Genomic DNA, 26,162 nt, shown 5'->3' with positions numbered 1-26,162 from the left:
AGAAATCAGGAATTACTTTCTACTTTCTGTCTCCCTGGATTTTTCTATTCTGTGTATTTAATATAAGTGGAGCCATACAATATATGGTCTTCCGGCATCTTTCAGCTGAAAACTGATGGCACCAAAGTTCACATTTTAGCATGCTGCAGACTTTCATTCCATTTTTATTTCTGAATAATGTTCTGTGATGTCTATATAGCATATTTTATCTATTTATGTATCATTCAGTGGATATTTGTTTAGTTATGGGCTGTTATGACTAACACTACTGTGAACAATTGATTTCACCTTGTGTCTGCTGCAGTCCATGGGGTCGCAAACAGTCAGACACGCCTGAGCGACTGTATGAACTGAACTGAACACGCTGTCATCTACTTGTTGAGTCGTCTGGTAGTGAAAAGTGAGGGTGAAAGTCGCTCAGTTGTGTCCGGCTCTTTATGACCTCATGGACTACAGCCCATGGAACTCTCCAGGCCAGCAAGCTGGAGTGGGCAGCCTTTTCCTTCTCCAGGGGATCTTCCGAAACCAGGGACTGAATCAGGGTCTCCTGCATTGCAGGCAGATTCTTTACCAGCTGAGCTCTGAGGGAAGCCCGAGTCATCTGATAACCGCATATTTTATGGGCAAATCACATCTTGCTCAACTTCATGCTATGAGTGTTAAGTAGAGATATTTTCATTTTTCTATTATAAATACCCAGGAATATAATTTTGGGAACATATAGCACATATTCAGCTTATTGAGCTGAGCAATATGTGATTTGCCCATAAAATGTGCAGTTATCAGATGACTTGGGCTTCCCTCAGAGCTCAGCTGGTAAAGAATCTGCCTGCAATGCAGGACACCCCGATTCAATCTCTGGGTTGGGAAGCCTGGTGGGCTGCCGTCTATGGGGTCGAACAGAGTCGGACACGACTGAAGCGACTTAGCAGCAGCAGCAGCAGCAGCTCAATAAGAAATTGCTAAGAATGTGTAACTGGACTTAGAAAACCCAGGCTGTAGCTCTTCGGCCTTAAGGAAATTTTGCAAAGCTTGCTGTTTAGCTGAGGATGGTATTGTTCCAAATAGAGTGGCAGCCATGTTTTTGCTCAGCCCAGTTCAGTTTTGAGAGAGTGTAACAGTACCTTCCCTTGTTTCATCTAGATGTGCCTTGAAGTGTTGTTGGTATTTGATTTTGTTTTGTAAGCCATCAAATTCAGATATACAGCCACACAAAACCACATACCATAGACATGTCCATTCTTGAGTGTTCTCTTAATAGTGTTTTCACCACGTCTTTACAATATTTGCATAATGCTTCTTTTCTTGCGCATTTGTAGGTAGCTCACACACATCTCCAGAAGCAGGAGCAAAGTGCCAAATAAACACCGTTTCATCTCTAAACTTTTCTTCCTGGTCACAAAAGTAGTTCAAACTCTCAATCTTGCAAATCCCACGTAAATCATCAGCCATTTGAAGAAGGGCGTCTAAACTTAATTCCCTTGCATGGGTGCTGGATGTCTTAGGGACTGGAAAAGAACTTGCTCTTCAACAAATCAGATGCGGTCTATCGCAAACTGAAACTAATCCAAGTTTCCTATTTGTTTTCAATTATCTTTTTTTCTCTTTTTTTATGTGAGGGTAATGCGCTCACAGACCGGTTCCAAATAGGAAAAGGAGTACGTCAAGGCTGTATACTGTCACCCTGCTTATTTAACTTATATGCAGAGTACATCATGAGAAACACTGGGCTGGAAGAAGCACAAGCTGGAATCAAGATTGCCAGGAGAAATATCAATAACCTCAGATATGCAGATGACATCACCCTTATGGCAGAAAGTGAAGAGGAACTAAAAAAATCTCTTGATGAAAGTGAAAGAGGAGAGTGAAAACGTTGGCTTAAAGCTCAACATTCAGAAAACGAAGATCATGGCATCCAGTCCCATCATTTCATGGGAAATAGATGGGGAAACAGTGGAAACAGGGTCAGACTTAATTTTGGGGGGCTTCAAAATCACTGCAGATCGTGATTGCAGCCATGAAATTAAAAGACGCTTACTCCTTGGAAGGAAAGTTATGACCAACCTAGATAGCATATTCAAAAGCAGAGACATTATATGCCAACAAAGGTCCGTCTAGTCAAGGCTATGGTTTTCCAGTAGTCATGTATGGTTGTGAGAGTTGGACTGTGAAGAGAGCTGAGTGCCGAAGAATTGATGCCTTTGAACTGTGGTGTTGGAGAAGACTCTTGAGAGTCCCATGGACTGCAAGGAGATCCAACAAGTCCATTCTAAAGGAGATCAGTCCTGGGTATTCTTTGGAAGGAATGATGCTAAAGCTGAAACTCCAATACTTTGGCCACCTCACGGGAAGAGCTGACTCATTGGAAAAGACTCTGATGCTGGGAGGGATTGGGGCAGGAGGAGAAGGGGATGGCAGAGGATGGGATGGCTGGATGGCATCACTGACTCGATGGACGTGAGTTTGGGTCAACTCTGGGAGTTGGTGATGGACAGGGAGGCCTCGTGTGCTGCGATTCATGGGGTCGCAAAGAGTCAGACATGACTGAGTGACTGAACTGAACTGAATGTGCTCAGATTTGAAGGTAAAAACATGTTTCTGCAGGATGTATTCCACTCGTATAAAGACAAGACGAACCATGTTATTGGAGAAATCGATTTCCCATGTCACTACAAAATGATCTTTAAATATGTATGTTTATATTTTCCCATTAGTAATATAATCTTCAGATATTTTTTAAATAAAATATTTAGATCAATTCAATGAGATGAACTCCAGTGAGTGCAAAAAAATAATCTCCAAGCAGTCTCCAGAGTAGCTGTAGTGATGTCTCATCTCCCAAGCAATGCATCAGGATCTAGTTGTTCCATATCCTCTTCAGAACTTGGTGTGTGTGTGTGTGTCTGTGTGTGTGAATCTTGTATATTTATCATACACACACACACGCACACTCACTCACTAGTGGGAAAGAATCTGCTTGCCAGTGTGGGAGACTTAAGAGTTTGATCCCTGGGTCAGGAAGATCCCCTGGAGAAGGGTATGGCACCCCACTCGTGTTCTTGCCTGGAGAATCTCATGGACAGAAGAGCCTGGTGGGCTACAGTTCATGGGGTCACAAAGAGTCAAGCACAACTGAAGCAACTTAACAGGCAAGCACATGCAATTCTTCAGGAATAAGTGGTATCTCATCATGGCTTTTATTTATTAATTATTGTTTATATGGAAATTTTTTTGTGGTTTATTTATTTTTTATTTTACAATATTGTATTGGTTTTGCCATACATCAACATGAACCCGCCACAGGTATACACATGTTCCCTATTCTGAACCCCTCTCCCTCCTCCCTCTTAATTTGCATTTCCATGATGGACAACAACATCAACAAATTTCCTGTGAACACTTGGTATTTCATACTCTCTTCCCTGATGTCTTTCACGTCTTTTGCTCATGTTCTAACTGAACTGTATTCTTACTGTATCATTTAGAAAATATTTTATAATTATGGAAACAAGTCCTTGGTCAGTTATGTGATTTGCTGATATTTGCTCCCCATCTGTGTGGTTTGCCTTTTCATCCTCTTAACGAGGTCTTTCAGAAATCAAATGATTTTAATCTTGGTGAAGCACAATTTCTTCATTATGTTTCTAATGGATTGTGCTCTTTGGAGTCATATCTACAAACTCTTCCTAATCTTAGGTCACACAGTCTTCTCCAGTGTTTTCCAAAATTATAATTATGCTTTTTACACTTGGACTTATAGGTCAATGTTTTAAATACAATGTAGTTTTAATGAAGATTGTTGCTTGTTTGCTCTGCTTACAGATATCCATTTTTTCCAATATGATTTATTTAATACATTTCTTCATTAAATTGGACTTCCCTGGTGGCTCAGATGGTAAAGCGCCTTGCTTACAATGTGGGAGACCTGGGTTCGATCCCTGGGTTGGGAAGATCCTCTGGAGAAGGTAATGGCACCCCACTCCAGTACTCTTGCCTGGAAAATCCCATGGACAGAGGAGCCTGGTGGGCTACAGTCCACGGGTTCACAAAGAGGCAGACACGACTGAGCGACTTCACTTTCACTTTCTTTCATTAAATTGCTTCTGCCACTTTGTTTAAAAATCGTATGTGTGTATTCGTGCTCAACTATTTTTATTCTTGACAATGTTGACTATTACCTGAGCCTTGTGATCCTGGAAAACAGAAAAGGTTCAGAAATTTCCTCAACTTTTGTGTTCTCGGAAGGTGGATGTTTCACTTGAGGTCAGCCTGCTTTTCTGGAAGACACCTGAGGAGGTGCACTGTGCCAGCTGGGGCTGAGTCAGCCAAAGTTCAAGTTCAAGGACATCTTAAGGAAAATTGGATTCCATCCTTTTTGTTCCCATTGATCAGTTCAGATAATCATTTATAAGGAAAAGAACAGGGATTTGGAGGGACTCTTTCTAACCTTCTCAGAGGTAAATAGGGTGGCTTCCTAAGGCTAACCTAAGCCACAGGGCAGAAGGTGTGCCTTTATCAAAACCACTGCTCTGCTGGGTATCAGCTGCTTTTAAAGCAGGTATCATCAGAGATGTGACCATATAAATCCTGAGTTTTAACCTATATTGTTGCTCAAAAAAATTGTCATCGCTTCCATACAAGTTTAACAAAACATATAGAAAGAATTTTTCACTGTACATGTGTATTATTGGAATATTTCTTCATTTCTTGTAGGGGCATTCTTTTGGAAAAGCGCCAAGGAAAGAGGGAGTATCTCCTCTCCAGAAAAAGAGAAGATAGTTGGAAACTGACTACTTTCCAATGTGATTGCATAACTACTTAACTCTCTTTCTTATGACTTCGGGTCCCTTAATGCATAGGGAAGTAAGTTAGCCAACTCCTGGACTCTGCTGACAGAAAGGATTTCAGATGAAAATACTGTTGTCAGTATAACAGCTATGACTTTTCTTTTGAAACGAATTCAATATCCTCCTCTGGTATTCCTCACTGATAAAATGTTCGTCGCTACATATCACACAATTATCAAAATGCTGCTGTAACAGACAAAATAGAAAATTAGAGTTTCTCAATAAGCTAGCTCTATTAATTATGGTATGTCCATAATATTGCATCACCATAGAAATGAGATAGATATGCATTCATTGACACAGAAAATTTCCATATATAACTTCATTGAAACATAGGCATGAACAATTATCATTCATTTTCTTCAAATAGAATATATATATATTTTCTTTTTTTCCAGAAAGAAAGAAAAGACGTATAGACCATACTTAAAGCAAGTGAATGAGATTACCTAGAGAGAAACAGTTTTGCAGGAATGGAGAAAAGTTCATGACTAACCTAGATAGAAAATTAAAAAAAAAATAGCAAATGAACTTGGAAAAGATTAACCTGCAGGGATCAGAGGAAAACTGTGGAAATGTGATGGCATGAGATCCAAGCTCAATGGCCATTTCAAGAAGGAAGGCCTCTAATTGCTATTGAGAGGGTTCGGAATATGAATGGAGAGGGAGTGTTTTCTGGAGTTACTAGCTATACTATCTCCCTGGGGAATAAAATGAACTGGAGATTGATTCAGAGAGAAGGAATGGAAAGAGTGAGTGCAAGGAACTTTCAAAAGACTGCTGTTAAAGAATAAAACCTGGCAAGATGGTACTTGGAGAGAGATATAAAGTCCAAAGAGAAGTTTATTTGCTTTAACGAGACATTCTGAAATAGGCCTGCATATTTAAGGGAAAGAAATCAGGAAAGACAAAGAAGTTTATTCAGTAGGAGAGAATTGGGAGCCGAAGTAAAAGGATAAAGCTTCTGTGGTTGACAGAATAATGCCCCCCAGTAGATCCACACCCTCATCTCTGGAATCTGTGAATCTGTTACTTGGATGACAAAGGGAGCTTTGCAGTTAGGGAAAGGAGCTTCAGATGGAGAGATCACCCAGGTAGATCCAATGGATCATAAAGGCCCTTAAACGTGAAAGAGGGAGACAGGGAAGACGGTCAGAGGAGGAGGCGTGGGGACAGAGCAGAAGCTGAGTGATGTTCTTGACGGCTTTGAAGATGAAAGGCAGTCAAGGCCCGAGGTGGCTCTAGAAGGAGGAAAAGGCAGAGAAAAGCATCTCCCCTGGAGCCTCAGGAAACACAGCACTGCCGACACCTTGATTTGAGCCTCTTGAGACATAGTGTGAATTTCTGCTGTGTGTGTCAAGTCAATTCAGTCGTGTCTGACTCTTTGCAACCCCGTGGACTGTAGCCCACCCGACTCCTCTGTCCATGGGATTCTCCAGGCAAGAACATTGGAGTAGGTTGCCTTTCCCTTCTGCACGGGATTTCCCCGACCCAGGGATCCAACCCACATCTCTCACATCTCCTGCAAGGGCAAGCAGTTTCTTCACCACTAGCACCACGTGGGATTTCTGCCATCCTCCAAACGATGATAACACATTTGTGTTCTTTTAAGCCACTACTTTCGCCTGATTTGTTTCAGAGACAATATGAAGCTGCTGCAGCTTCTATCTGGCCTGTTTCCCTTAAAGGTTTCACATCTGAAGTGTGTTTCTGGTGGTGGGAGATTATATTTCTTATTGACCTCTTTATTCATAAAACTATTTCATTAAAAGCACAGACTTGATTCTTACTGAGACAATTGCTATCTCTTACATACACATGCGTGCTCAGTCACTCAGTCGTGTCCAACTCTTTGCAACCCCAAGGATTAAAGCCAATCAGGCTCCTCTGTCCATGAGATTTTCCAGACAAGAATACTGGACTGGGTTGCCGTTTCCTTCTCCATCTCTTACATATAAAGACACCATTAAGTATCTACACAATAAAAATATTTTGTAGTCAGGTCAAAATCAACCCATATAAAGTCAGATGTTTTCCTATCATTTAAATATTGCAAACAAATCTGATACTTGTTTCTTTTTCTTAACCCTCAAAATTAGTCATTGTTTGTAAAACAAAATCCCAAGAAATTCCTGATAATGCAGTCTTAGGAGGGAATTCGCAGGAGTGAAATTTGACACTCTTCCCTCATATATTAGGCATCAGGGGTGATCTTTGGGATTTAGTTTTTGTTGAGTTACCATATCTTACCCTTTCCTACTCATCCTCTTTCGCCCCTGATGGTTGGATGGCATCACTGACTCAATGGACATGAGTTTGAGCAAACTCTGGGAGATGGTGAAGGACAGGGAAGCCTGGAGTGCTATAGTACCTGAGGTCACAAAGAGTCAGACACAACGAAGTAATTGAACAGCAACAGTCTTACCCTTTCAGCCCATAAATACCGCTAATAAAACTGTCCAACAGCAGATGCCATATACGCACAAGGGGGAATCCTTGTCTTCTCCGGTCTACAGCTCTTTGGGACACTCGTGTTGAGAAATGATTGTGCCCTTATTTGAGTTTCCATCATGCTATTATAAAATTTTCATAATGAATAATTGTTATAGATTTACTTCATTAATTTACCTAAAAGATGAATCAAGGATAGGAACATCCATAATTAATTTTTGCATTTCTAGCTCTAAGCACATTAACTGATATATAACAGGCACACAGCAGAGCATGAAATTGCATACAAGGCAGCGTTTGCTATGGCTTTACCGTAGTGTTTACACAGTATTGCCTATCTTTGACTAGATTTTTATACCTGTGTGAGAAAAGTAATAATAGTACCTACTTTGTATGCCATGTTGAATATTATAGGCAACATTGCATATTAAACTCTTAGCACAGTGTCTAACATAGCTTGCCTTCAGAAAAAGTTAGCAAAATCACAATCATCCTGTAAAATCATAATCTGATAACTAATGAATGTTGATGTTGTTTCTACATGATTTTCTGAAATGAAATTCTAAGGAACAAAATAAGCTATATCACCCATCACATTTTATATGAGATACTTAACTGAAGGCAACAAATAAAGTATGAATAATTTAACCTGAAGAGGAATGGATTAAAAAGATATTAAGTGATTCACAAATCCTCTAGGAAATCTAATGAACAGAATTTGGAGGCTACATAAAGAGAAATGATAAACTAAATCCAGTCAGTAAAGGACTTCCCTGGTGGGCCACTGGTTGGCTCTGAGCTTCCAATGCAAGGGTCAGGGGTTAGAGCCCTGGTCAAGGGACTGAGACCCCACATGGTATGAAGTGAAGTGAAGTGAAGTCGCTCAGTCGTGTCTGACTCTTTGCGACCCCATGGACTGTAGCCTACAAGGCTCCTCTGTCCATGGAATTTTCCAGGCAAGAGTACTGGAATGGGTTGCCATTTCCTTCTCCAGGGGATCTTCCCAACCCAGGGATGGAACCCAGGTCTCCCACATTGCAGGTGGATTCTTCACCATCTGAGCCACAGGGACCTGGCGGTAACTGCCCTTAGCAGTTTCCACCCATAGCAAGAATGCGTCCTGCTCAGTCACATTGCTTATGATTCAAAGTGCGGGCGCGGCATGTCCAGTTTGGGTTGCTATGTCGTGTTCCCTGCTTGCCTGCAAGAGAGGCTGGGACATGAAACCTGGCATTTGTGGTTTTTACTGGGGGGAGATGAAGTTTTGTTTCCTGCAATGTAATTCCCCAACCACAGAAAGGCAAATCCGAAGTAGAACAGCAAAAGTGGTAGGAAAAGTCCTCTAAGTCTTAGTGTGTGTTCATACGCAGAACTCACGGTATTTCAAGGGAAGGCCAGTTACAGGTAAAAATATATTGATCCACTATAAAACACAGGCTTTCTGGGTGGCGCAGTAGGTAAAGAATCTGCCTCCAATGCGAGAGACACAGGTTCCATCCCTTGGTCAGGAAGATCCCCTGCAGTAGGAAATGTCAATCCACGCCAGTATTCTAACCTGGAGAATCCCATGGACAGAGGAGCTGGCATAGGGTCACAGAGGGATGGATGCAAGTGAGCACACGCTGTATAGCGGAGGGAGCCCCATGTAGTGCTCTGCGGTGACCTAAATGGGAAGGAAATCCCCAAAAGAGGGGATAGACATATGCACATGGCTGACTCACTTTGCTGTACAGCAGAAGCTAGCACCACATTGTAAAGCAACTATGCTATAATAATTTTTTAAAATATACTATCTTAGGTTTAATCATATATCAGATATAACACTCTTAAAGATTTTTTCAGCGGTAGACTAGCCCTCACCTTCCTAAAAACCAAAGTGTTTTGCCCCCCTTTATCCTCGTTCCAAATGTTTGCTGTTGTCTTTCTCCCCTGCTCTTGGGCTTAGGTGAGATGTGGCTCAGGAGTGATGGCTGAGACAAGGGTGCCGTGACTGGCAGGCTCCCAGTGACCGGCGAGCGGCTGAGACAGTCACTCAACCCAGACATATTCTACAATCCCAGGAGAAACCTTAGAACCAATCCTGCATTTGGATTGTGGATACTGTATTCGCTCCCTTGTTCTACACTCAAGTTATCCCCAGATTTCGATCAGAAGGTAACCAAATTTAACCTGTGCCTCTGACAGGAAACGCATGGCGCCTGCACAAACACCAGGAGATTGAGCGAAGCCTTAGCTTGAGCAGATTTTTAAAGCAATTCTTTAAAATTTACCACTGGCCTTTTGTATTCCCCAGGGGCATCTTCTTGAATGTTGTTCCAAAGCAATAATGTTTCAGGGTTGAACATGGTGAATGCGTAACTAGAACGGATGTGAAATTCTTGACAAAAAGGTTTTCTCATGAGTGTTTCACAAGTAATATAATGAATTCTCACTATAGTCTCCATAAAAAGTCAAGTTCCTTATTATGGTAAGGTATTCTTATTCACTCAGTGTTAGAATAATCAGAGGAAGCACCATATTTAAATATGTATCATTCTGTGTGTATATAAATATTCATATTATACAGTTTATGAGTTACATCCTATGTCACTAAGCCCAGGGGTACAGTAACATAATTTAAAATACACATGCCACATTTCAACTTTTAAAACATTTAAAGTCAATATGAAATATATGTTAACTAGTAATGTTAATATAACTTTCTCTTGCAATAATCATGTGTGCACATAATATGAATATTAAATATATGAAATATTAAAAAGTATTTCGTTAAATATATTAAATATATTCTTATAAGAAATAAAACTGCTTTTTATTCCATAAATATTAAAAACATATTATCTGTCAATGTATGGTAGATTATATTTATTTTTAATGAATTAAAATTTACAGAAAAGTTTAAAGATTCCTACCTACTGTTCTGGTCAGAAACAAAAATAAGTCATGAATCTACTCAGCAAAAATCTCTGGAGTCAATATTTCTCTAACAGTGAATGCCAGTTTCTGATGGTTTAAAACACAAATTTATTGAGGAGAACCTTGCTAACGTGAGGACTTCTGATCAGTAGCATAAAATAGGAAAAATCTAGAATTTACACGAGAGCTAAACATTTAGTTTACATAAATTTGGAATTGGTAGTGCCTCCTATTTCCCTGAAGAAGAAAGGAAAAAGTGAAAGAAATTGGGTGCATATATGACCCAAGGGGAGAGACACACACATCCAGAGGACACACATCCTACCTAGGGTTCAAAGTTCAACCAGTAGATCCATTATGATGACAAGAAACACGAAGCTCTTTTTTTATACATATAACTTTAATTTTTAAAATTTATTTTTTTAAAAATATAAATTTACTTATTTTAATTGGAGGTTAATTACTTTACAATATCGTATTGGTTTTGCCATACATCAACATGAATCCACCACAGGTATACACGTGTTCCCCATCCTGAACCCCCCTCCCTCCTCTCTCCCCATCCCATCCTTCTGGGTCGTCTCAGTGCACCAGCCCCAAGCATCTAGTATCATGTATCGAACCTGGACTGGCGATTTGTTTCATATATGATATTATACATGTTTCAATGCCGTTCTTCCAAATCATCCCACCCTCTCCCTCTCCCACAGAGTCCAAAAGACTGTTCTATACCTCTGTGTCTCTTTTGCTGTCTCGCATATAGGGTCATCATTACCATCTTTCTAAATTCCATATATATGGTTTAGTATACTGTATTGGTGTTTTTCTTTCTGGCTTACTTCACTCTGTATAATAGGCTCCAGTTTCATCCACCTCATTAGAACTGATTGAAATGTATTCTTTTTAATGGCTGCGTAATACTCCATTGTGTACATGTACCACTGCTTTCTTATCTATTCATCTGCTGATGGACATCTAGGTTGCTTCCATGTCCTGGCTATTATAAACAGTGCTGTGATGAACATTGGGGTACATGTGTCTCTTTCAATTCTGGTTTCCTCGGTGTGTATGCCCAACAGTGGGACTGCTGGGGTCATAAGGCAGTTCTATTTCCAGTTTTTTAAGGAATATCCACACTGTTCTCCCTAGTGGCTGTACTAGTTTGCATTCCCACCAACAGTGTAAGAGGGTTCCCTTTTCTCCACACCCTTTCCAGCATTTGTTGCTTGTAGACTTTTGGATAGTAGCCATTCTGACTGGCGTGAAATGGCACCTCATTGTGGTTTTTATTTGCATTTCTCTGATAATGAGTGATGTTGAGCATCTTTTCATATGTTTGTTAGCCATCTGTATGTCTTCTTTGGAGAAATGTCTGTTTAGTTCTTTGGCCCATTTTTTGATTGGGTTATTTATTTTTCTGGAATTGAGCTTCAGGAGTTGCTTGTATATTTCTGAGTTTAGTTCTTTGTCAGTTGCTTCATTTGCTATTATTTTCTCCCACTCTGAAGGCTGTCTTTTCACCTTGCTTAGAGTTTCCTTTGTTGTGCAGAAGCTTTTAAGTTTAATTAGGTCCCATTTGTTTATTTTTGTTCTTATTTCCAATATTCTGGGAGGTGGGTCATAGAGGATCAGAGTGTTTTGCCTATATTCTCCTTTAGGAGTTTTATAGTTTCTGGTCTTATATTTAGATCTTTAATCCATTTTGAGTTTATTTTTGTGTATGGTAACACAAAGCTCTTAAACTGAGTCTTCTAAATACAAAGTGAAAGAAGTCCCAATTAATTTGATTTATCAGAAAAAATCACAGATATAGATACACAGTGACAACTGATGTTAGAACTATCATATGGAATATATAAAATAAATGGTTGATATACTTGAAGAAATAAAGTTGACAAAATATAATGAAGGAAAGGAGGATATAGTATGTGACAGCAAATTTAAATTTGAAATAAACAAATTATAGAATGAAAATTAAAATAGATATTAAGTAGCTAGGCACCAAAATAAACATCACTTAAGAGAGAATTAGAGATAGATTTGAAAAACTTAAACAGATGGCTTGAAGACATTGTACAGGAAATGCTCTGTAGAAGAGTGGGGGTATATCTTAGAGAGACTTAAAAAGATGCGTAAGATTGTGTAAGACATTCTAGCACCGTATCAAGGCTTCAGTCGGAAATAATCGAAGACAGGAGAGAAGGGCAAATTGGAAGATGTTTCCAAATCTGTTGTATACAATTCACATCTTTAGGAAATTCACTGAATCCAAGCCAGAATAATAGTGTGTGTGTGTGTGTGTATGATATGTATACATACATATATTTATATAAATATAATTTTTAAAAACTTCACTCTCATGTGATTAGGAGAGCTGGCAGGTCTGTAATCTGCAGGGCAACCCATAGGCTAGAAACAGGCAGAAGTTGGCACTTCAGTCTTGAGACAGAATTTCTTTTCACTTTAAACCTCATTTGTTTCTCTCAGGGCCTCTAACTGATTGGATGAGACCCACCCACATTATTAAGGATAATCTCTTTTCCTGAAGACCAAGTGACTGTAGATGTAAATCACAACTACAAAGCAGAAAAAGTAATAGAGAAAGTGAAGAAAATGAAACATTTAAAATACCAATAAAATTGATGACTTTAGCAAGACTGACAAAGAAAAAAGATTTAAATTACTACAATCAGGAATGATAAAGGGAAAATTAGAGCTGGATTTACAATATAAAGGTCGTAAGGAAATACTCTGAGCAATTGTATGGCAATAGATTATATAATGCAGGTGAAATGAACAAATTCCTAAAAAGATGCAAACTCCCAAAACTGACTCAGGGGACTCCCCTGGCTGGCCAGTGAATAAGACTCTGCTTCCAAAGCAGGGGACTTGGGTTCAATTCCTGGTTGAGGTACTAAGATCTCACATGCCATACTGCATGGTCAAAACATAAATAAAGAGATAAATAAATAACTGCCTCAGAAGACACAAACCTGAACAGAACGGTAATGAGTGTACAGATTGAGTATTTGAAACCATTTTCCCACAAAGAAAAATCCAAACCTACATTCCTTTGTTGGTAAACTATAATGATGATTTAAAGAATTAACATTAAACTAAAAAAATAAAAAAGAAAGAAAACACTTTCTGATTCAATTTTATTGAGATCAGTCTTATCTGATAGTAAAATATTACAAAAATATTGACATAAAATACATCAACAAATTTCTAAAAAAGTGAATCTAACATATTAAGATGATTATACAGCATGACCAAATGGAATTTGCCACACAATTCTAAGTGTGTCTTAACATACAAAAATCAATTAATATAATATACCATATTAATAAAAGGGAAGCAAATATACAGTTGTAATAGACACAGAACAATCATTTCGTAAAATCCATCACTTTATGAAAAAAAAAAAAAGCTGAATAATCCCCCTAGGAATAAAAACAAACTTTCTGAACTCAACAATAGGATATACAAAAATAAAACGAAACTCACGTTGTCAGTTCAGTTCAGTACAGTCGCTCAGTTGTGTCCAACTCTTTGTGACCCCGTGAACCAGGCCTCCCTGTCCATCACCAACTCCTGGAGTCCACCCAAACCCATGTCCATCGAGTCGGTGATGCCATCCAACTATCTCATCCTCTGTTGTTCCCTTCTCCTCCTGCCCTCAATCTTTCCCAGCATCAGGGTCTTTCCAAATGAGTCAGCTCTTCACATCAGGTGGCCAAAGTATTAGAGTTTCAGCTTCAACATCAGTCTTTCAACACCCAGGACTGATCTCCTTTAGGATGGACTCACGTTATGCTTACTGGTAAATTCTTGAAAGCTTTTCTTCTATGACCAGAAACAAGAAAAGATGGTATCAGAGCCCATCCAGGACATTATAAACAGCAGGAATGTCTTTCTCAAGTTATCAACAGCAGAAATATATTGGATCGTCCAAAAGTCAGCAACGTCTTACAGAAAAATTGAAGCAAGCTTTGTGGCCAGCCAGGATTTCTCACAGCTTTACAGCCCGGGCGGTTGGAGACCAACACGCTGGTAGAGTCAGTATCTGGTGAGAGTCGGGCTCCTGGTTTAGACTCCTTTCTTCCTGCTTTGTCCTCACAAAGCAGAAGGCAGGAGATCTCTCTGAGGTCTCTCATATAAGCCCACTGATCCCAGTCATGAGGGCTCTGAATTCATGCCTTAAACATCTCCCAAAGGCCCCGCCTCCAAAAATTGCCACCTGGGCATGAGAAATATTCAGTCTGCAGCAGGTTTGAAAGAATTCCTGTCCTTAAAGTACATAAAAAGATAAAAAGAAGAACGAAGTGGATGGGAATCTATAGGGCTTTTACTTTACTTCTCCCACAAAGGGAAAGGAGAGAGACAGATCTGGTTTACTGGCAAAGGGCTTAGAACTCGGAGTAAGAGATTTTGGTTTAAAGCCTGGTTCCTGCACCAAGTGTCAGTCAGACTATTTATGAGGCCCAAAGTTCATGTACAATACATCTAAGTATCACTGTTATTGTTTGTCACTCAGTCAGGTCTGATTGTGTGACTCCACCGATTGCAGCCTGCCAGGCTCCCCTGTCCTTCACTATCTCCCAGAGCTTGCTCAAACTCAAGTCCATCGAGTCAGTGATACCATCCAACCATCTCATCCTCTGTTGTCCCCTTCTCTTGAACTCCGTCTTTCCCAGCATCAGGGTCAGCTCCAGAGAGTCAGCTCTTCACTTCAGGTGGCCAAAGTATTGGAGCTTCAGCTTCAGCATTAGTCGTTCCAGTGTATATTCAGGGTTGGAAGATTGCAAACCAAGCTAGTGAAAGTGAAAATGAAGTTGCTCAGTTGTGCCTGACTCTGCAACCCCATAGACAGTAGCCTGCACCATGCTTCTCCGTCCATGGGATTTTCAAGGCAAGAGTACTGGAGTGGGTTGCCATTTCCTTCTCCAGGGAATCTTCCCAACCCAGGGATCGAACCCAGGTCTCTCACACTGTAGACAGATGCTTTACCTTCCGAGCCATCAGGGAAGTGAAATCAAGCTAGTAGGATGTTAAATAAAACAAGTTCTCTCCTCTCAGCTTGACAAATATACTTTTATAGCACTCTGAAAGGCTAGGACCACATTGAGACTCCTTAGATTTCTCCCCAAGTTTCTGGCCTAACACCACTTGTTCTTACTTCTGACTTTATGCAGCATTACAAGGAGTCTGATGTGCATGGACATGGATGCCCACCTGTACACCCAAGCTGAGTCCCCTTGGACTCAATGGTAAAAGTCCTGAGAGGTATGGATTACCCTTGGAAGGAGAAAAAATCCATACTGATGATGGAACGGAGCTTAGATCATTTGGCCAAGGATTCAAGAATCCAGGATTCTTGAACCTGAACCTGGTCTACAGATGGGCATAGTAGCTCTGTGGCCATGTCCCTTTACTGCTTAAGACTCCCTGCCAGGAGAGAAGCATGGTCAGAGAAGGGCCATCATGGAGGCTTCTGAAGTACAGGTTTCTCTTTGTGTCCAAGGACATTACTGCTTCCACCAACTGTCTGGTGTAGAATGGAGATGATATTCAATCCATTGAATTATGAGAGTTAAAGAAAATCAAAGATTAAAGAAAAAATATTATATCAACATGTTGCCTGATACATAGAGTAATGAACTCTCTTTCTCTCTTCCTCTTTTCATTGTTACCTTAATTTCTCCCAGATTGCTCATTTATGTTCAGTTCAGTTTCTCAGTCTTGTCTGACTCTTTGCCACCCCATGAACCACAGCATGCCAGGCCTCCCTGTCCATCACCAATTCCCGGAGTCCACCCAAACCCATGTCCATTGAGTCGATGATGCCATCCAACCATCTCATACTCTGTGGTCCCCTTCTCCTCCTGCCCTCAATCTTTCCCAGCATCAGGGTCTTTTCCAATGAGTCAGCTCTTCGCGTCAGGTGGCCAAAGTATTGGAGTTTCAGTAGTAAGACTAATATTAGTGCTTCATCCTCAGGACTGACATAACACGTACGTCATATAATATGTGATAATGAGGCAAGAAATCTGTAAGTGGTATATGTGATAGGGCATGACAACCTCCTGCAGTATCCTTGCCTAGATAATTCCGCAGACAGAGAAGTCTGGCTGGCTACAGCTCATGGGGTTGCAAAGAGTCAGACAAGATTGAAGTGGCATAGCACACAGCACACGACACTCAATAGAAGAGGCACTGAACTGGAGGAGAAAGTGGGAAAGTGGGTTTTCCACTTGGGAAAACCTAAGTGGAATTTGTAACTACATGGGAGTTTCTGGTAGGATCATCTTGATATTTACCTTTTCCTGAAAAAATGTTTCCATTAGTTGAAAATGTTTCCATTCATTGGTTGACCTAGAAATTAATTCTTGCCTTAGTTTTAGCCAAACCTGATAATATACACACCCAATTTGGAAAATTCACCAAAGACTTATCACATAATCCCCAATAATACGTGTCAGGGAGATTTCTGGTTAGTGCCAGTCCTCAGATGTTCTGATTTCCCCTGGCCAGCATAAGCAGATGGCATTGTTCAGAGAAGTTGGCCTGGAGACGAAATTGGGAAAGAAACTCTGCGTGTAATTTGAAAGCCGCCTGGATCCTGATCAAACAGGAGTCATGGTGGGATTTTGATGCTTCACAGGAGTCATCAACAGGGTGAAATATTCTCCTTAAGTGAGTCCTGAATGTCTTTCGTGTCCAGTCATGGTTCCCTGTATATGAGTGTGTAGAACAATATAAAACTCTCTGATCATTTTTGCAGCAGCTTTATTTAACCACCACTTCTGCTCTGTACTCACCCCACGCTCCCAAGAGCATCACAAATGTACATATGTATCAATAAGCAATATATCCTCCAGAAGGGTCTAGAAAGTTTAGCAAAATCTGATTCATGGAAACCACTCAGATATTGAAGTTTTAACTGACATTTGGCATGAAATAAAATAATTACTGGGTTTGACAATGTTAATTTAAGGCATTATATTAGATTTTGAAAAAGTCAATGCATCTGATATGAACCTATTTAGTTGAGCCAATAAATTTTAATGAAGACCTTTCTGGATACAAATAGTAAAGGAATAAACTTTAACAAAATTTTAATCTTCAAAAACTCAGCTTTATCCAACCAATACACTTTTTGTCTTGATTCCTTTTTAGTGAAAAAAACTGACTTTCCCCACCTCCCCAAGTACCTCTTCTCATGATAATATATTCTAAAATAATGAGGCTATATTGCAGTGGCTCACTTATTTTAAAAGAAATATGGTCAACATGTAATCCATTATTTGGTTTATGCGAAGAGAAATTCCAATGAAAGATAACTGAGTATATTATTTTTCACATTTTAGAAGAATCATTGCTTAAATTGCAAGGTAATGTTAAATATAATAGACAAATGTACAGAGGTCTGTGTGCGAAAAATATTTTACTTTCTCCACATAGTGTTCTGAAAACATTAAAATTCAATTAATTCAGGAGAATCAATCAAAGGCTCCTGTTTTACAATGCGTAGTGCCATATGCATGCGTATGCCCATGTTTGTGTTTGCACAGAGAGATATGGCTGGAGAGAGAGTAAAAGATAAGGAGGCCAGTAGACATCGAAGGAAACACAAAAAAGAGAAGTGAAAAAAAGCTTTCGTGGATTTTCAAACTTTAGGAAAATTACTCAAGTCTTTGTTTCCCAAAAGGCACAGGGAAGATATCTATTAAGATATCTATTAAGGAACCCGAAAGCACTATTCTCCTTTCAACCAGTAAAGCAACGTAGGTAAGTATAATCAGAGGTGGATGCAGAAATCAGAGCCAATGAATGTTAAATCAGAAATGCAAAACGCCTGATGATATTTTAACACACAATACCTGAGAGCTTTATTCATTTTCCCTTCTATTTTAAGGGATCCTCACCTTTTCCATGTCAAGAATTCCCTGTTAGCGCTTAGGAAAAGAGGAAGTCAATGGTTGGTTGCATTAGTTTTTCTATTTCAATCTGTCACAGCTGCAAAATTGCTCAATGCGACTCCACAGGGAATGCTACCCAGCTATGCAAATGAATTCCAAATGTGACATGGGCCAGCACGGGGGGTGGGGTGGGGGGTGACTGTGCAGGCTGAGTGACTGCCACCAAGGAGCCAGAGCCATTGATTTCTGCTCATCTATCTCATCATAGTGGCCTCTCCCTAGAAGGAAGGAAAGGAAGAGCCAAAGAGAGGTACAGAGAGAAAATAAAGGTAAAATGTTTCTGTACTTACTTACGCCTCCTTCTTTCAAATACCTTTATGATCATATCATTTCCCTTCACCACATATCTTACTCATATCACAACCAGGTTAATAACTAGTCTTTACTTTTTCTCTGTCCTAATTATGTGACTTGATTTGGTGTTGCTTAATGGGGATTTGTGTCATATTCTTTAGAATTCACTAATTTGAAGAATAGAGATAACAAAGACTTGCTCTAGTTTGATGTAAATTCTAAACCATGCATGCAGAAGATATAAAATATTGTCAGCACTCTTTCACTAAGAAACTTCAGCCTCATGCGATTTTCCATTTAGCCAGGAGCTCCTTGCTTTGGTGAAATAATCCCTTATTCCTTCATTTTCAGTGGATGAGAGATTACAGGAGAAAGGAGAAATGAAGTGTTAGTGATGTCAAAAAAAAAAAAAAAAAAAAAAAAGAGATAGAATTAAGAAACCCAAATGTCCCAAAGCAGTTCATAGAACTTTCAGAATGCAGTCTAGAATGTGCTTATTTCAGAATGTTATTGTTCTCTTCATCTTCTCTGTTTGAACTGTTCTAGGTCATTTTCCTGTATGGAAGCAGATTTTTCACAGAGAAAAACTATGTCTTCTGAAAAGTGAAAGTGCTGGTCACTCAGTCGTGTCCAACTTTGTGACCCCCTGGACTGTAGCCCTACAGGCTCCTCTGTCCAAGGAACTCTCCAGGCAAGAATGTTGGAGTGGGCTGCCATTAGCTTCTTCAAGAGATCTTCCCAACCCAGTGATCAAACTGGTGTCTCCTGCATTGTAGGGAGATTCTTTACTGTGTGAGCCACCTTGGAATCCCAAGGTTCCCTCTGTTTGAGAATTTAAGAGCTATCTCTCTTGTTTAAAGAGTTACAGTGAAGGCAACGATGGGATGGCAAAACCAGGGCAGATGTACAGACAAGTTTGTTTAGCTTTTCCTGGGGGATTCACCCTTCCATTTTCAAGACCTCTCTGAAATTCTCAACTGTTTGTTTGAAAATTCCTTTCTTCAGTTGTGTTCAGTTTGTAACACAACTTAGTGGCAATATAGAGGACAAGGTATATGGTTGAAGGAGTTTGTTTTTTTTTTTTTATTGGAGTTTTATTCTTAGAAGAATCTGTATGCAGTGAAAGCCATCAGAGGAGAGATGACATCAGGATGAGGCTATCAAATCTACTTTCAAGGATTCAGAGAGATATAAGGCAGTGGATAGTAGAATTAAGCTAAAATTGACAAAAGGCCTTCTAAGAATCATCAGTGCCTTGCACTACAAATGTCTCACACAAAGACCACATATAAAAGAATGTCTCAGAAAGATTTATGGATGATCCTTTTGGAGCACTGTGTAAATGTTTATTGTATTCATAGGAAGCCCAGAAAGGATTTAAGAAGGATATATAAAAGAAAACTCTACAATTAAGTTAGACTGATAATAAAGAGAATTAATTAGTGTTGTGCTCAATTAAGGGAAAATATAATAGTCAACCTGAAATTCTAGAGCTAGTGAAATTAGGACTTCTCAGGCAGAAACTGAGTCAATGGGGGAATTACGCTACAAGAAATAATCAAAGACAATTTTCAGACTGAAGAATGATCCTAGATGAAAACACAAAATTTTAGAAGAGATTGGATAACACTGAAAGTGTGAATAAGTGGACTGTGACCAAACAAACATAGCCTACTTCCCCCCCACCCCCCACCGCCCAAGAGCCAAGATAATTTAATGAGCAATAGTCTCTAAACATATAGTTCTTGGAAAACCAGATATTGATATAAAAAGATGAAAAAGAATATTTGGCTTTTATTGCACAAAATAAAACAAACAATATTGATCATAGCTATATAAATCTATAGATTTCAAAAGAAAAATTTAATTTTCCACCTTATGAATAGAAAAAGGAAGAGATAATGAAATTAAAAGAACAGAAGCAGTGAAGTAAAAATATAAAAGAAATAAAAAATAAAAAATAATGAAGCACTGGATGTCAAGATCTCTCAATGAAATCAAGAAATTTCTATCCAGACTGATCGAGAGAGTAAGAACAAGGATAAAAATGGCCAGTATTTAGGATTGGACACCAGTATAGACAATAAAAATATTTTTTAAAGAAATAAAGAAGAGCATGAGAAAATTTGTTATAGTACATTCACCAGCTTAGATAAAACAGACAGTTAGCTTCATAAACATAAGCTCTTCAATAGCCCATTAAAGCTTGTTATCTATTAATAAATAAGTAGCCCTATTTCAATCCTATTAAAATTGCATAAGTAAATTTTTTTCGTACAAAATAAATCTCAGACTAAGATGTCAGTGCTTATGAAATATGTCAAACTCTTAGGGGAGAAAAAAGTGTCAGTCTATGCAAACTTTCTTTTTTTTATTCAGAAAATGGACACAGAAAGGAAACTTTCAGACACATTTAGGAGACAAGTATAATCTTGCTTCTAAAACCAGCAAAAGGTATTGCAAAAATAATTCAGGTCAGCATCACTCATAATATAAAACCAAAAACCTTTAACAAAATGCTAGAAAATTAAAATCAGTGATATATAAAATGAATAATATGTTATACTTAAAGAAGTTTATCATAAAAATGCAATATTTGTTCAACATTAAAAAAAAACTCAATAAATGCAATTCACCAAATTAAGGGCATTTAGGAGAGGGAAATGGCAACCCACTCCAGTGTTCTTGCTTGGAGAATCCCAGGGAAGGGGGAGCCTGATGGGCTGCCATCTCTGGGGTCTCACAGAGTCGGACACGACTGAAGCAACTTAGCAGCAGCAGCAGCAGGAGAAAAATATAATGAATAAATAGATTTTTAAAAAAGCGTATCTGACAAAATTTAAAATGAATTCATCAGACAATTTCTCAATGAAGTAATAATATGAAGAAGCATGCTTAACCTGATACTCACTCTCTATAAAACCTACAAGCCACATTGTATTTATGAGTGAGTGTTTTCTTCTATATAAGACAAGACGTCTCTCTTCACTACTTCTTTTTTTTTATTTTTTATTACTTTATTTTATACTCTATTTTACTTTACAATACTGTATTGGTTTTGCCATACATTGACATGAATCCACCATGGGTGTATATGCGTTCCCAAACATGAACCCCCCTCCCACCTCCCTCCCCATAACATCTCTCTGGGTCATCCCCGTGCACCAGCCCCAAGCATGGTGTATCCTACATCGGACATAGACTGGCGATTCGTTTCTTACATGATAGTATACATGTTTCAATGCCATTCTCCCAAATCATCCCACCCTCTCCCTCTCCCTCTGAGTCCAAAAGTCTGCTTTACACATCTGCGTCTCTTTTGCTGTCTTGCATACAGGGTCATCATTGCTATCTTTCTAAATTCCATATATATGTGTTAGTATACTATTTAACTTTGTGCTTGAGTTCTTAGTGCAACAGGCTAAGAAAAATATATAAAGCATTACTAAATAGAAAGAAAGCAATCAGTTTCTTTATTCACTAGTGACGCAGACGTATGTGAAGAATATCTTAACAAAGCCATCAAACAGTCAGCAGGACTGAACACGCTTATCTAGCAGGATCAGATGTCCCAAATTCACTGTAATAAGGATCTAATGTATTTTAGTATTCTGACAATGAACATTAGGAAATTATTTCCATTTATATTTCTAAGCCTAAATTCTATCCCAATCATTCTCTCCTCTTTCTCTGGTCCTTTAATTATCAGTCAGTTAGTCAGTTCAGTGGCTCAGTCATGTCCAACTCTTTGTGACCCCAAGAACTACAGCACGCCAGGCCTCCATATCCATCACCAACTCCTGGAGTCCACCCAAACCCATGTCAATCGAGTTGGTGATGCCATCCAACCATCTCATCCTCTGTCGTCCCCTTCTCCTCCTGCCCCCAATCCCTCCCAGCATCAGGGTTGTTTCCAATGAGTCAGCACTTCGCATCAGGTGGCCAAAGTATTGGAGTTTCAGCTTCAACGTTAGTCCCTCCAATGAACACCCAGGACTGGTCTCTTTTAGGATGGACTGGTTGGATCTTCTTGCAGTCCAAGGGACTCTCAAGAGTCTTCTCCAACACCACAGTTCAAAAGCATCAGTTCTTCGGTGCTCAGCTTTCTTCACAGTCCAACTCTCACATCCATACATGACCACTGGAAAAACCATAGCCTTGACTAGATGGACTTTTATTGGCAAAGTAATGTCTCTGCTTTTGAATATACTATCTAGGTTGGTCATAACTTTCCTTCCAAAGAGTAAGCGTCTTTTAATTTCATGGCTGCAATCACCATCTGCAGTGATTTTGGAGCCCAGAAAAATAAAGTCAGCCACCGTTTCCACTGTTTCCCCATCTATTTGTCATGAAGTGATGGGAACAGATGCCATGATCTTAGTTTTCTGAATGTTGAGCTTTAAGCCAACTTTTTCACTCTCTTCTTTCACTTTCATCAAGAGGCTCCTTAGTTCTTCTTCACTTTCTGCCATAAGGGTGGTGTCATCTGCATATCTGAGGTTATTGATATTTCTCCCGGCAATCTTGATTCCAGCTTGTGTTTTTTCCAGCCCAGCGTTTCTCATGATGTACTCTGCATAGAAGTTAAATAAGCAGGGTGACAATATACAGCCTTGACGTTCTACTTTTCCTATTTGGAACCAGTCTGTTGTTCCATGTCCAGTTCTAACTATTGCTTCCTGACATGCATACAGGTTTCTCAAGAGGCAGATTAGGTGGTCTGGTATTCCCATCTCTTTCAGAATTTTCCACAGTTTATTGTGATCCACACAGTTAGAGGCTTTGGCATAGTCAATAAAGCAGAAATAGATGTTTTTCAGGAACTCTCTTGCTTTTTCCATGATCCAGCGGATGTTGGCAATTTGATCTCTGGTTCCTCTGCTTTTTCTAAAATCAGCTTGAACGTCTGGAAGTTCATGGTTCACATATTGCTGAAACCTGACTTGGAGTATTTTGAACATTACTTTACTAGTGTGTGAGATGAGTGCAATTATGCGGTAGTTTGAGCATTCTTTTATATATGATCAATAATCTGATAGTTTTATAAACTTCTGTACCCTGATTAGGTTTTTTGAATGTTACCTATAGGGTCAATTTTGATAATTTCCATTTACTTGTCTTCAAATTTACTAATCATATCTTCTTGGCATTAATTAAATCTATTTCATGATCATTAACTTTCTGACATTGTATTAATTATAGAATGCCTGCTTTTTGTTTAAGAGATTGCAATTATCTGTTAACATTCTCTCCTTTTTAAGATCCTGATTTCCTTGTCTTTTCTCCTATTAAAAAATATGTATTTGAAGTAAAGATCGTACCTATTAACTTCAGCAGATAGCCTGTCTATGCATTCACTTTTATTTAGTTTTTTCCTCTTGATCCCAGTTTTTATTGTCTTGCTTTTTTCTTGGCCTTGAAGAAAATTCTTTCTTTGTCTCATAATATCTAGTAATCAAAGTTGTTATTGTTCTTCCCCAGACAGTGTATATTGTTTTATCTGTAACACAGGTAGGATGAGGAGATGAAACAATCAGTCAATTAATTATACATCTTGTCTACAACTAGGGTGAAGTTTCACTTAAATTTCATTTACTTCTGATTCCAAATGATCTGTGGGGAAGAACTGTAAGTTTATGGCAAACTACTCTACATCACATTGCGGAGTTTCCATCTTCTAAGCACCCAAAGTTGATGAGAGATTACTTCGCTTCCCTGTTCTGCTTTCTAACCACTGGACTGCTAGGGAATGCCCAGAAACTCTCGGCTTCCCATTTGGCGCTAGTGGTAAAGAACCCACCTGGCAATGCAGGAGACCTAAGAGACATGGTTTGGATCTCTGGGTTGGGAAGATCCCCTGGGGGAAGGCACAACAATCCACTCCAGTATTCTTGCCTGGAGAATCCCATGGACAGAGGAGCCTGGTGGGTTATAATCCATAGGGTCACAAAGAGTCGGACACTACAACAGCAACTTAACGCTGCCTTTTCGATACTGAAAGCTCTTTCCTTCCAAGTTTTTGAAGTTTGCTTTTGCTTCCTGCAACACACAAGTTCAAAAACTTGGGGTTGTGTTGAAAGGAGAATTGTTATGTCTACAGAGTAGGAGTCATCTCGTGTGTCTCTGACCCTTCAAGTACCAGTAGAAGTGGGAAGTGTTGCTCTGAGCTTGTGGCCCAGCCATTCAGCCTTGATAGCCCCATCCTTCAAATAAAGTCCCTTTGAGATAAATGATGTCTTGGGGATCTTCTAGCTTTGAATCTTTCACTCCACTCTTCCAGTTATCAAATACTATTGTGCTAATGCAGTATAAATGCTAGTGTTCTGTTTAATTATTACTTTTATAATTGCATATTATGTTTTGATATAAAGCAATATATAATACAGGGGAAAAAAGAAAAAGTGGAATTCAGTAATGGATTTCCTGAAAGATAACTTAGCCAAAAATTTAAATTTTGGTAAATTTTATGTTTCACAAGAGCTCCTTCATTTATTAAAATGAAACAGTCATTAGTCTTGCATATTTAAAACACAGTGTTCATATGAACCATGACCACTGAGCCACAAAATAAATTTCACAGTGTTCATTCCCTGGGGAATTTGCTTGTTATTTTTCTTCCATTTTTTTTTTCATGTAATTCTCCTGGGTTTGCATTTTTTTGAAAGCTCACAGTACAACTGAAGTCACAGTTTAAATGTAGATAATGCCCGTAGCAAAACTTGTAATAAGAGTTGCTAATTATTGTGCACCTACTGTACCTACTCAGTACTTATATTACTGTCATCTAATTCTCTCTTGTAGTTTATGAAGTAGGAATATTTGAAAATGCAAAACTAAAGCCTAGATGAGAAATAGCTTGCCCGAGGATACATGCTAATAGCTGCATGATCCTGACAGTGAAAGAAGGAGCTGTGATCAAAAATGCTTCCAATAATAGAGCATAAACTTCAGGTCTTAGGTGTGAGACAATAGCTCCCTCCAGCTCTCTTGGGGTCTTGAATATCACAGCACAATAATTGTTGTTCATAGTGATGCTCCTAAGAAAATCAAATGAACAGATAAAATAATATTTATTGTTTAATAAACTGGGGGACAATGAAATGCACTTTAGAAATGAGCAATTACTTCCAGAGTAGTCAGATTTCATTATGTAGTAGATAATAACAATTTTAAGTTATATGTGGAAAATGAAAAGCAAATTCTGTAAAAGAAATTATACAGAGTGAAGTAAGCCAGAAAGAAAAACACCAATACAGTATACTAACACATATATATGGAATTTAGGAAGATGGCAATGACGACCCTGTATGCAAGACAGGAAAAAAGACACAGATGTGTATACCAGAATTTTGGACTCAGAGGGAGAGGGAGAGGGTGGGATGATTTGGGAGAATGGGAATTATAACATGTATACTGTCATGTAAGAATTGAATCGCCAGTCCATGTCTGACATAGGGTGCAGCTTGCTTGGGGCTGGTGCATGGGGATGACCCAGAGAGATGTTGTGGGGAGGGAGGTGGGAGGGGGGTTCATGTTTGGGAACGCATGTAAGAATTAAAGATTTTAAAATTTAAAAAAAATAAAAAATTAAAATAAAAAAAAGTGAAAAAAAAAACAAACCAATAGTCTGCCCCTTTTTAAAAAAAAAAAAAAAAAGAAATGATATCAAAGT

At 39.0% G+C, this 26,162-nt stretch overlaps 1 pseudogene; it reads right to left on the bottom strand.

Annotated features, from left to right (window-relative positions):
- Positions 949-26,162, bottom strand: part of LOC106502500 — an 86,859-nt pseudogene continuing 61,645 nt past the window's right edge.

Source organism: Capra hircus, chromosome 9, assembly GCF_001704415.2.
Source record: "Capra hircus breed San Clemente chromosome 9, ASM170441v1, whole genome shotgun sequence".
NCBI classification, from domain to species: Eukaryota; Metazoa; Chordata; class Mammalia; order Artiodactyla; family Bovidae; genus Capra; species Capra hircus.
This window is presented reverse-complemented; position numbering and strand designations above follow the sequence as displayed.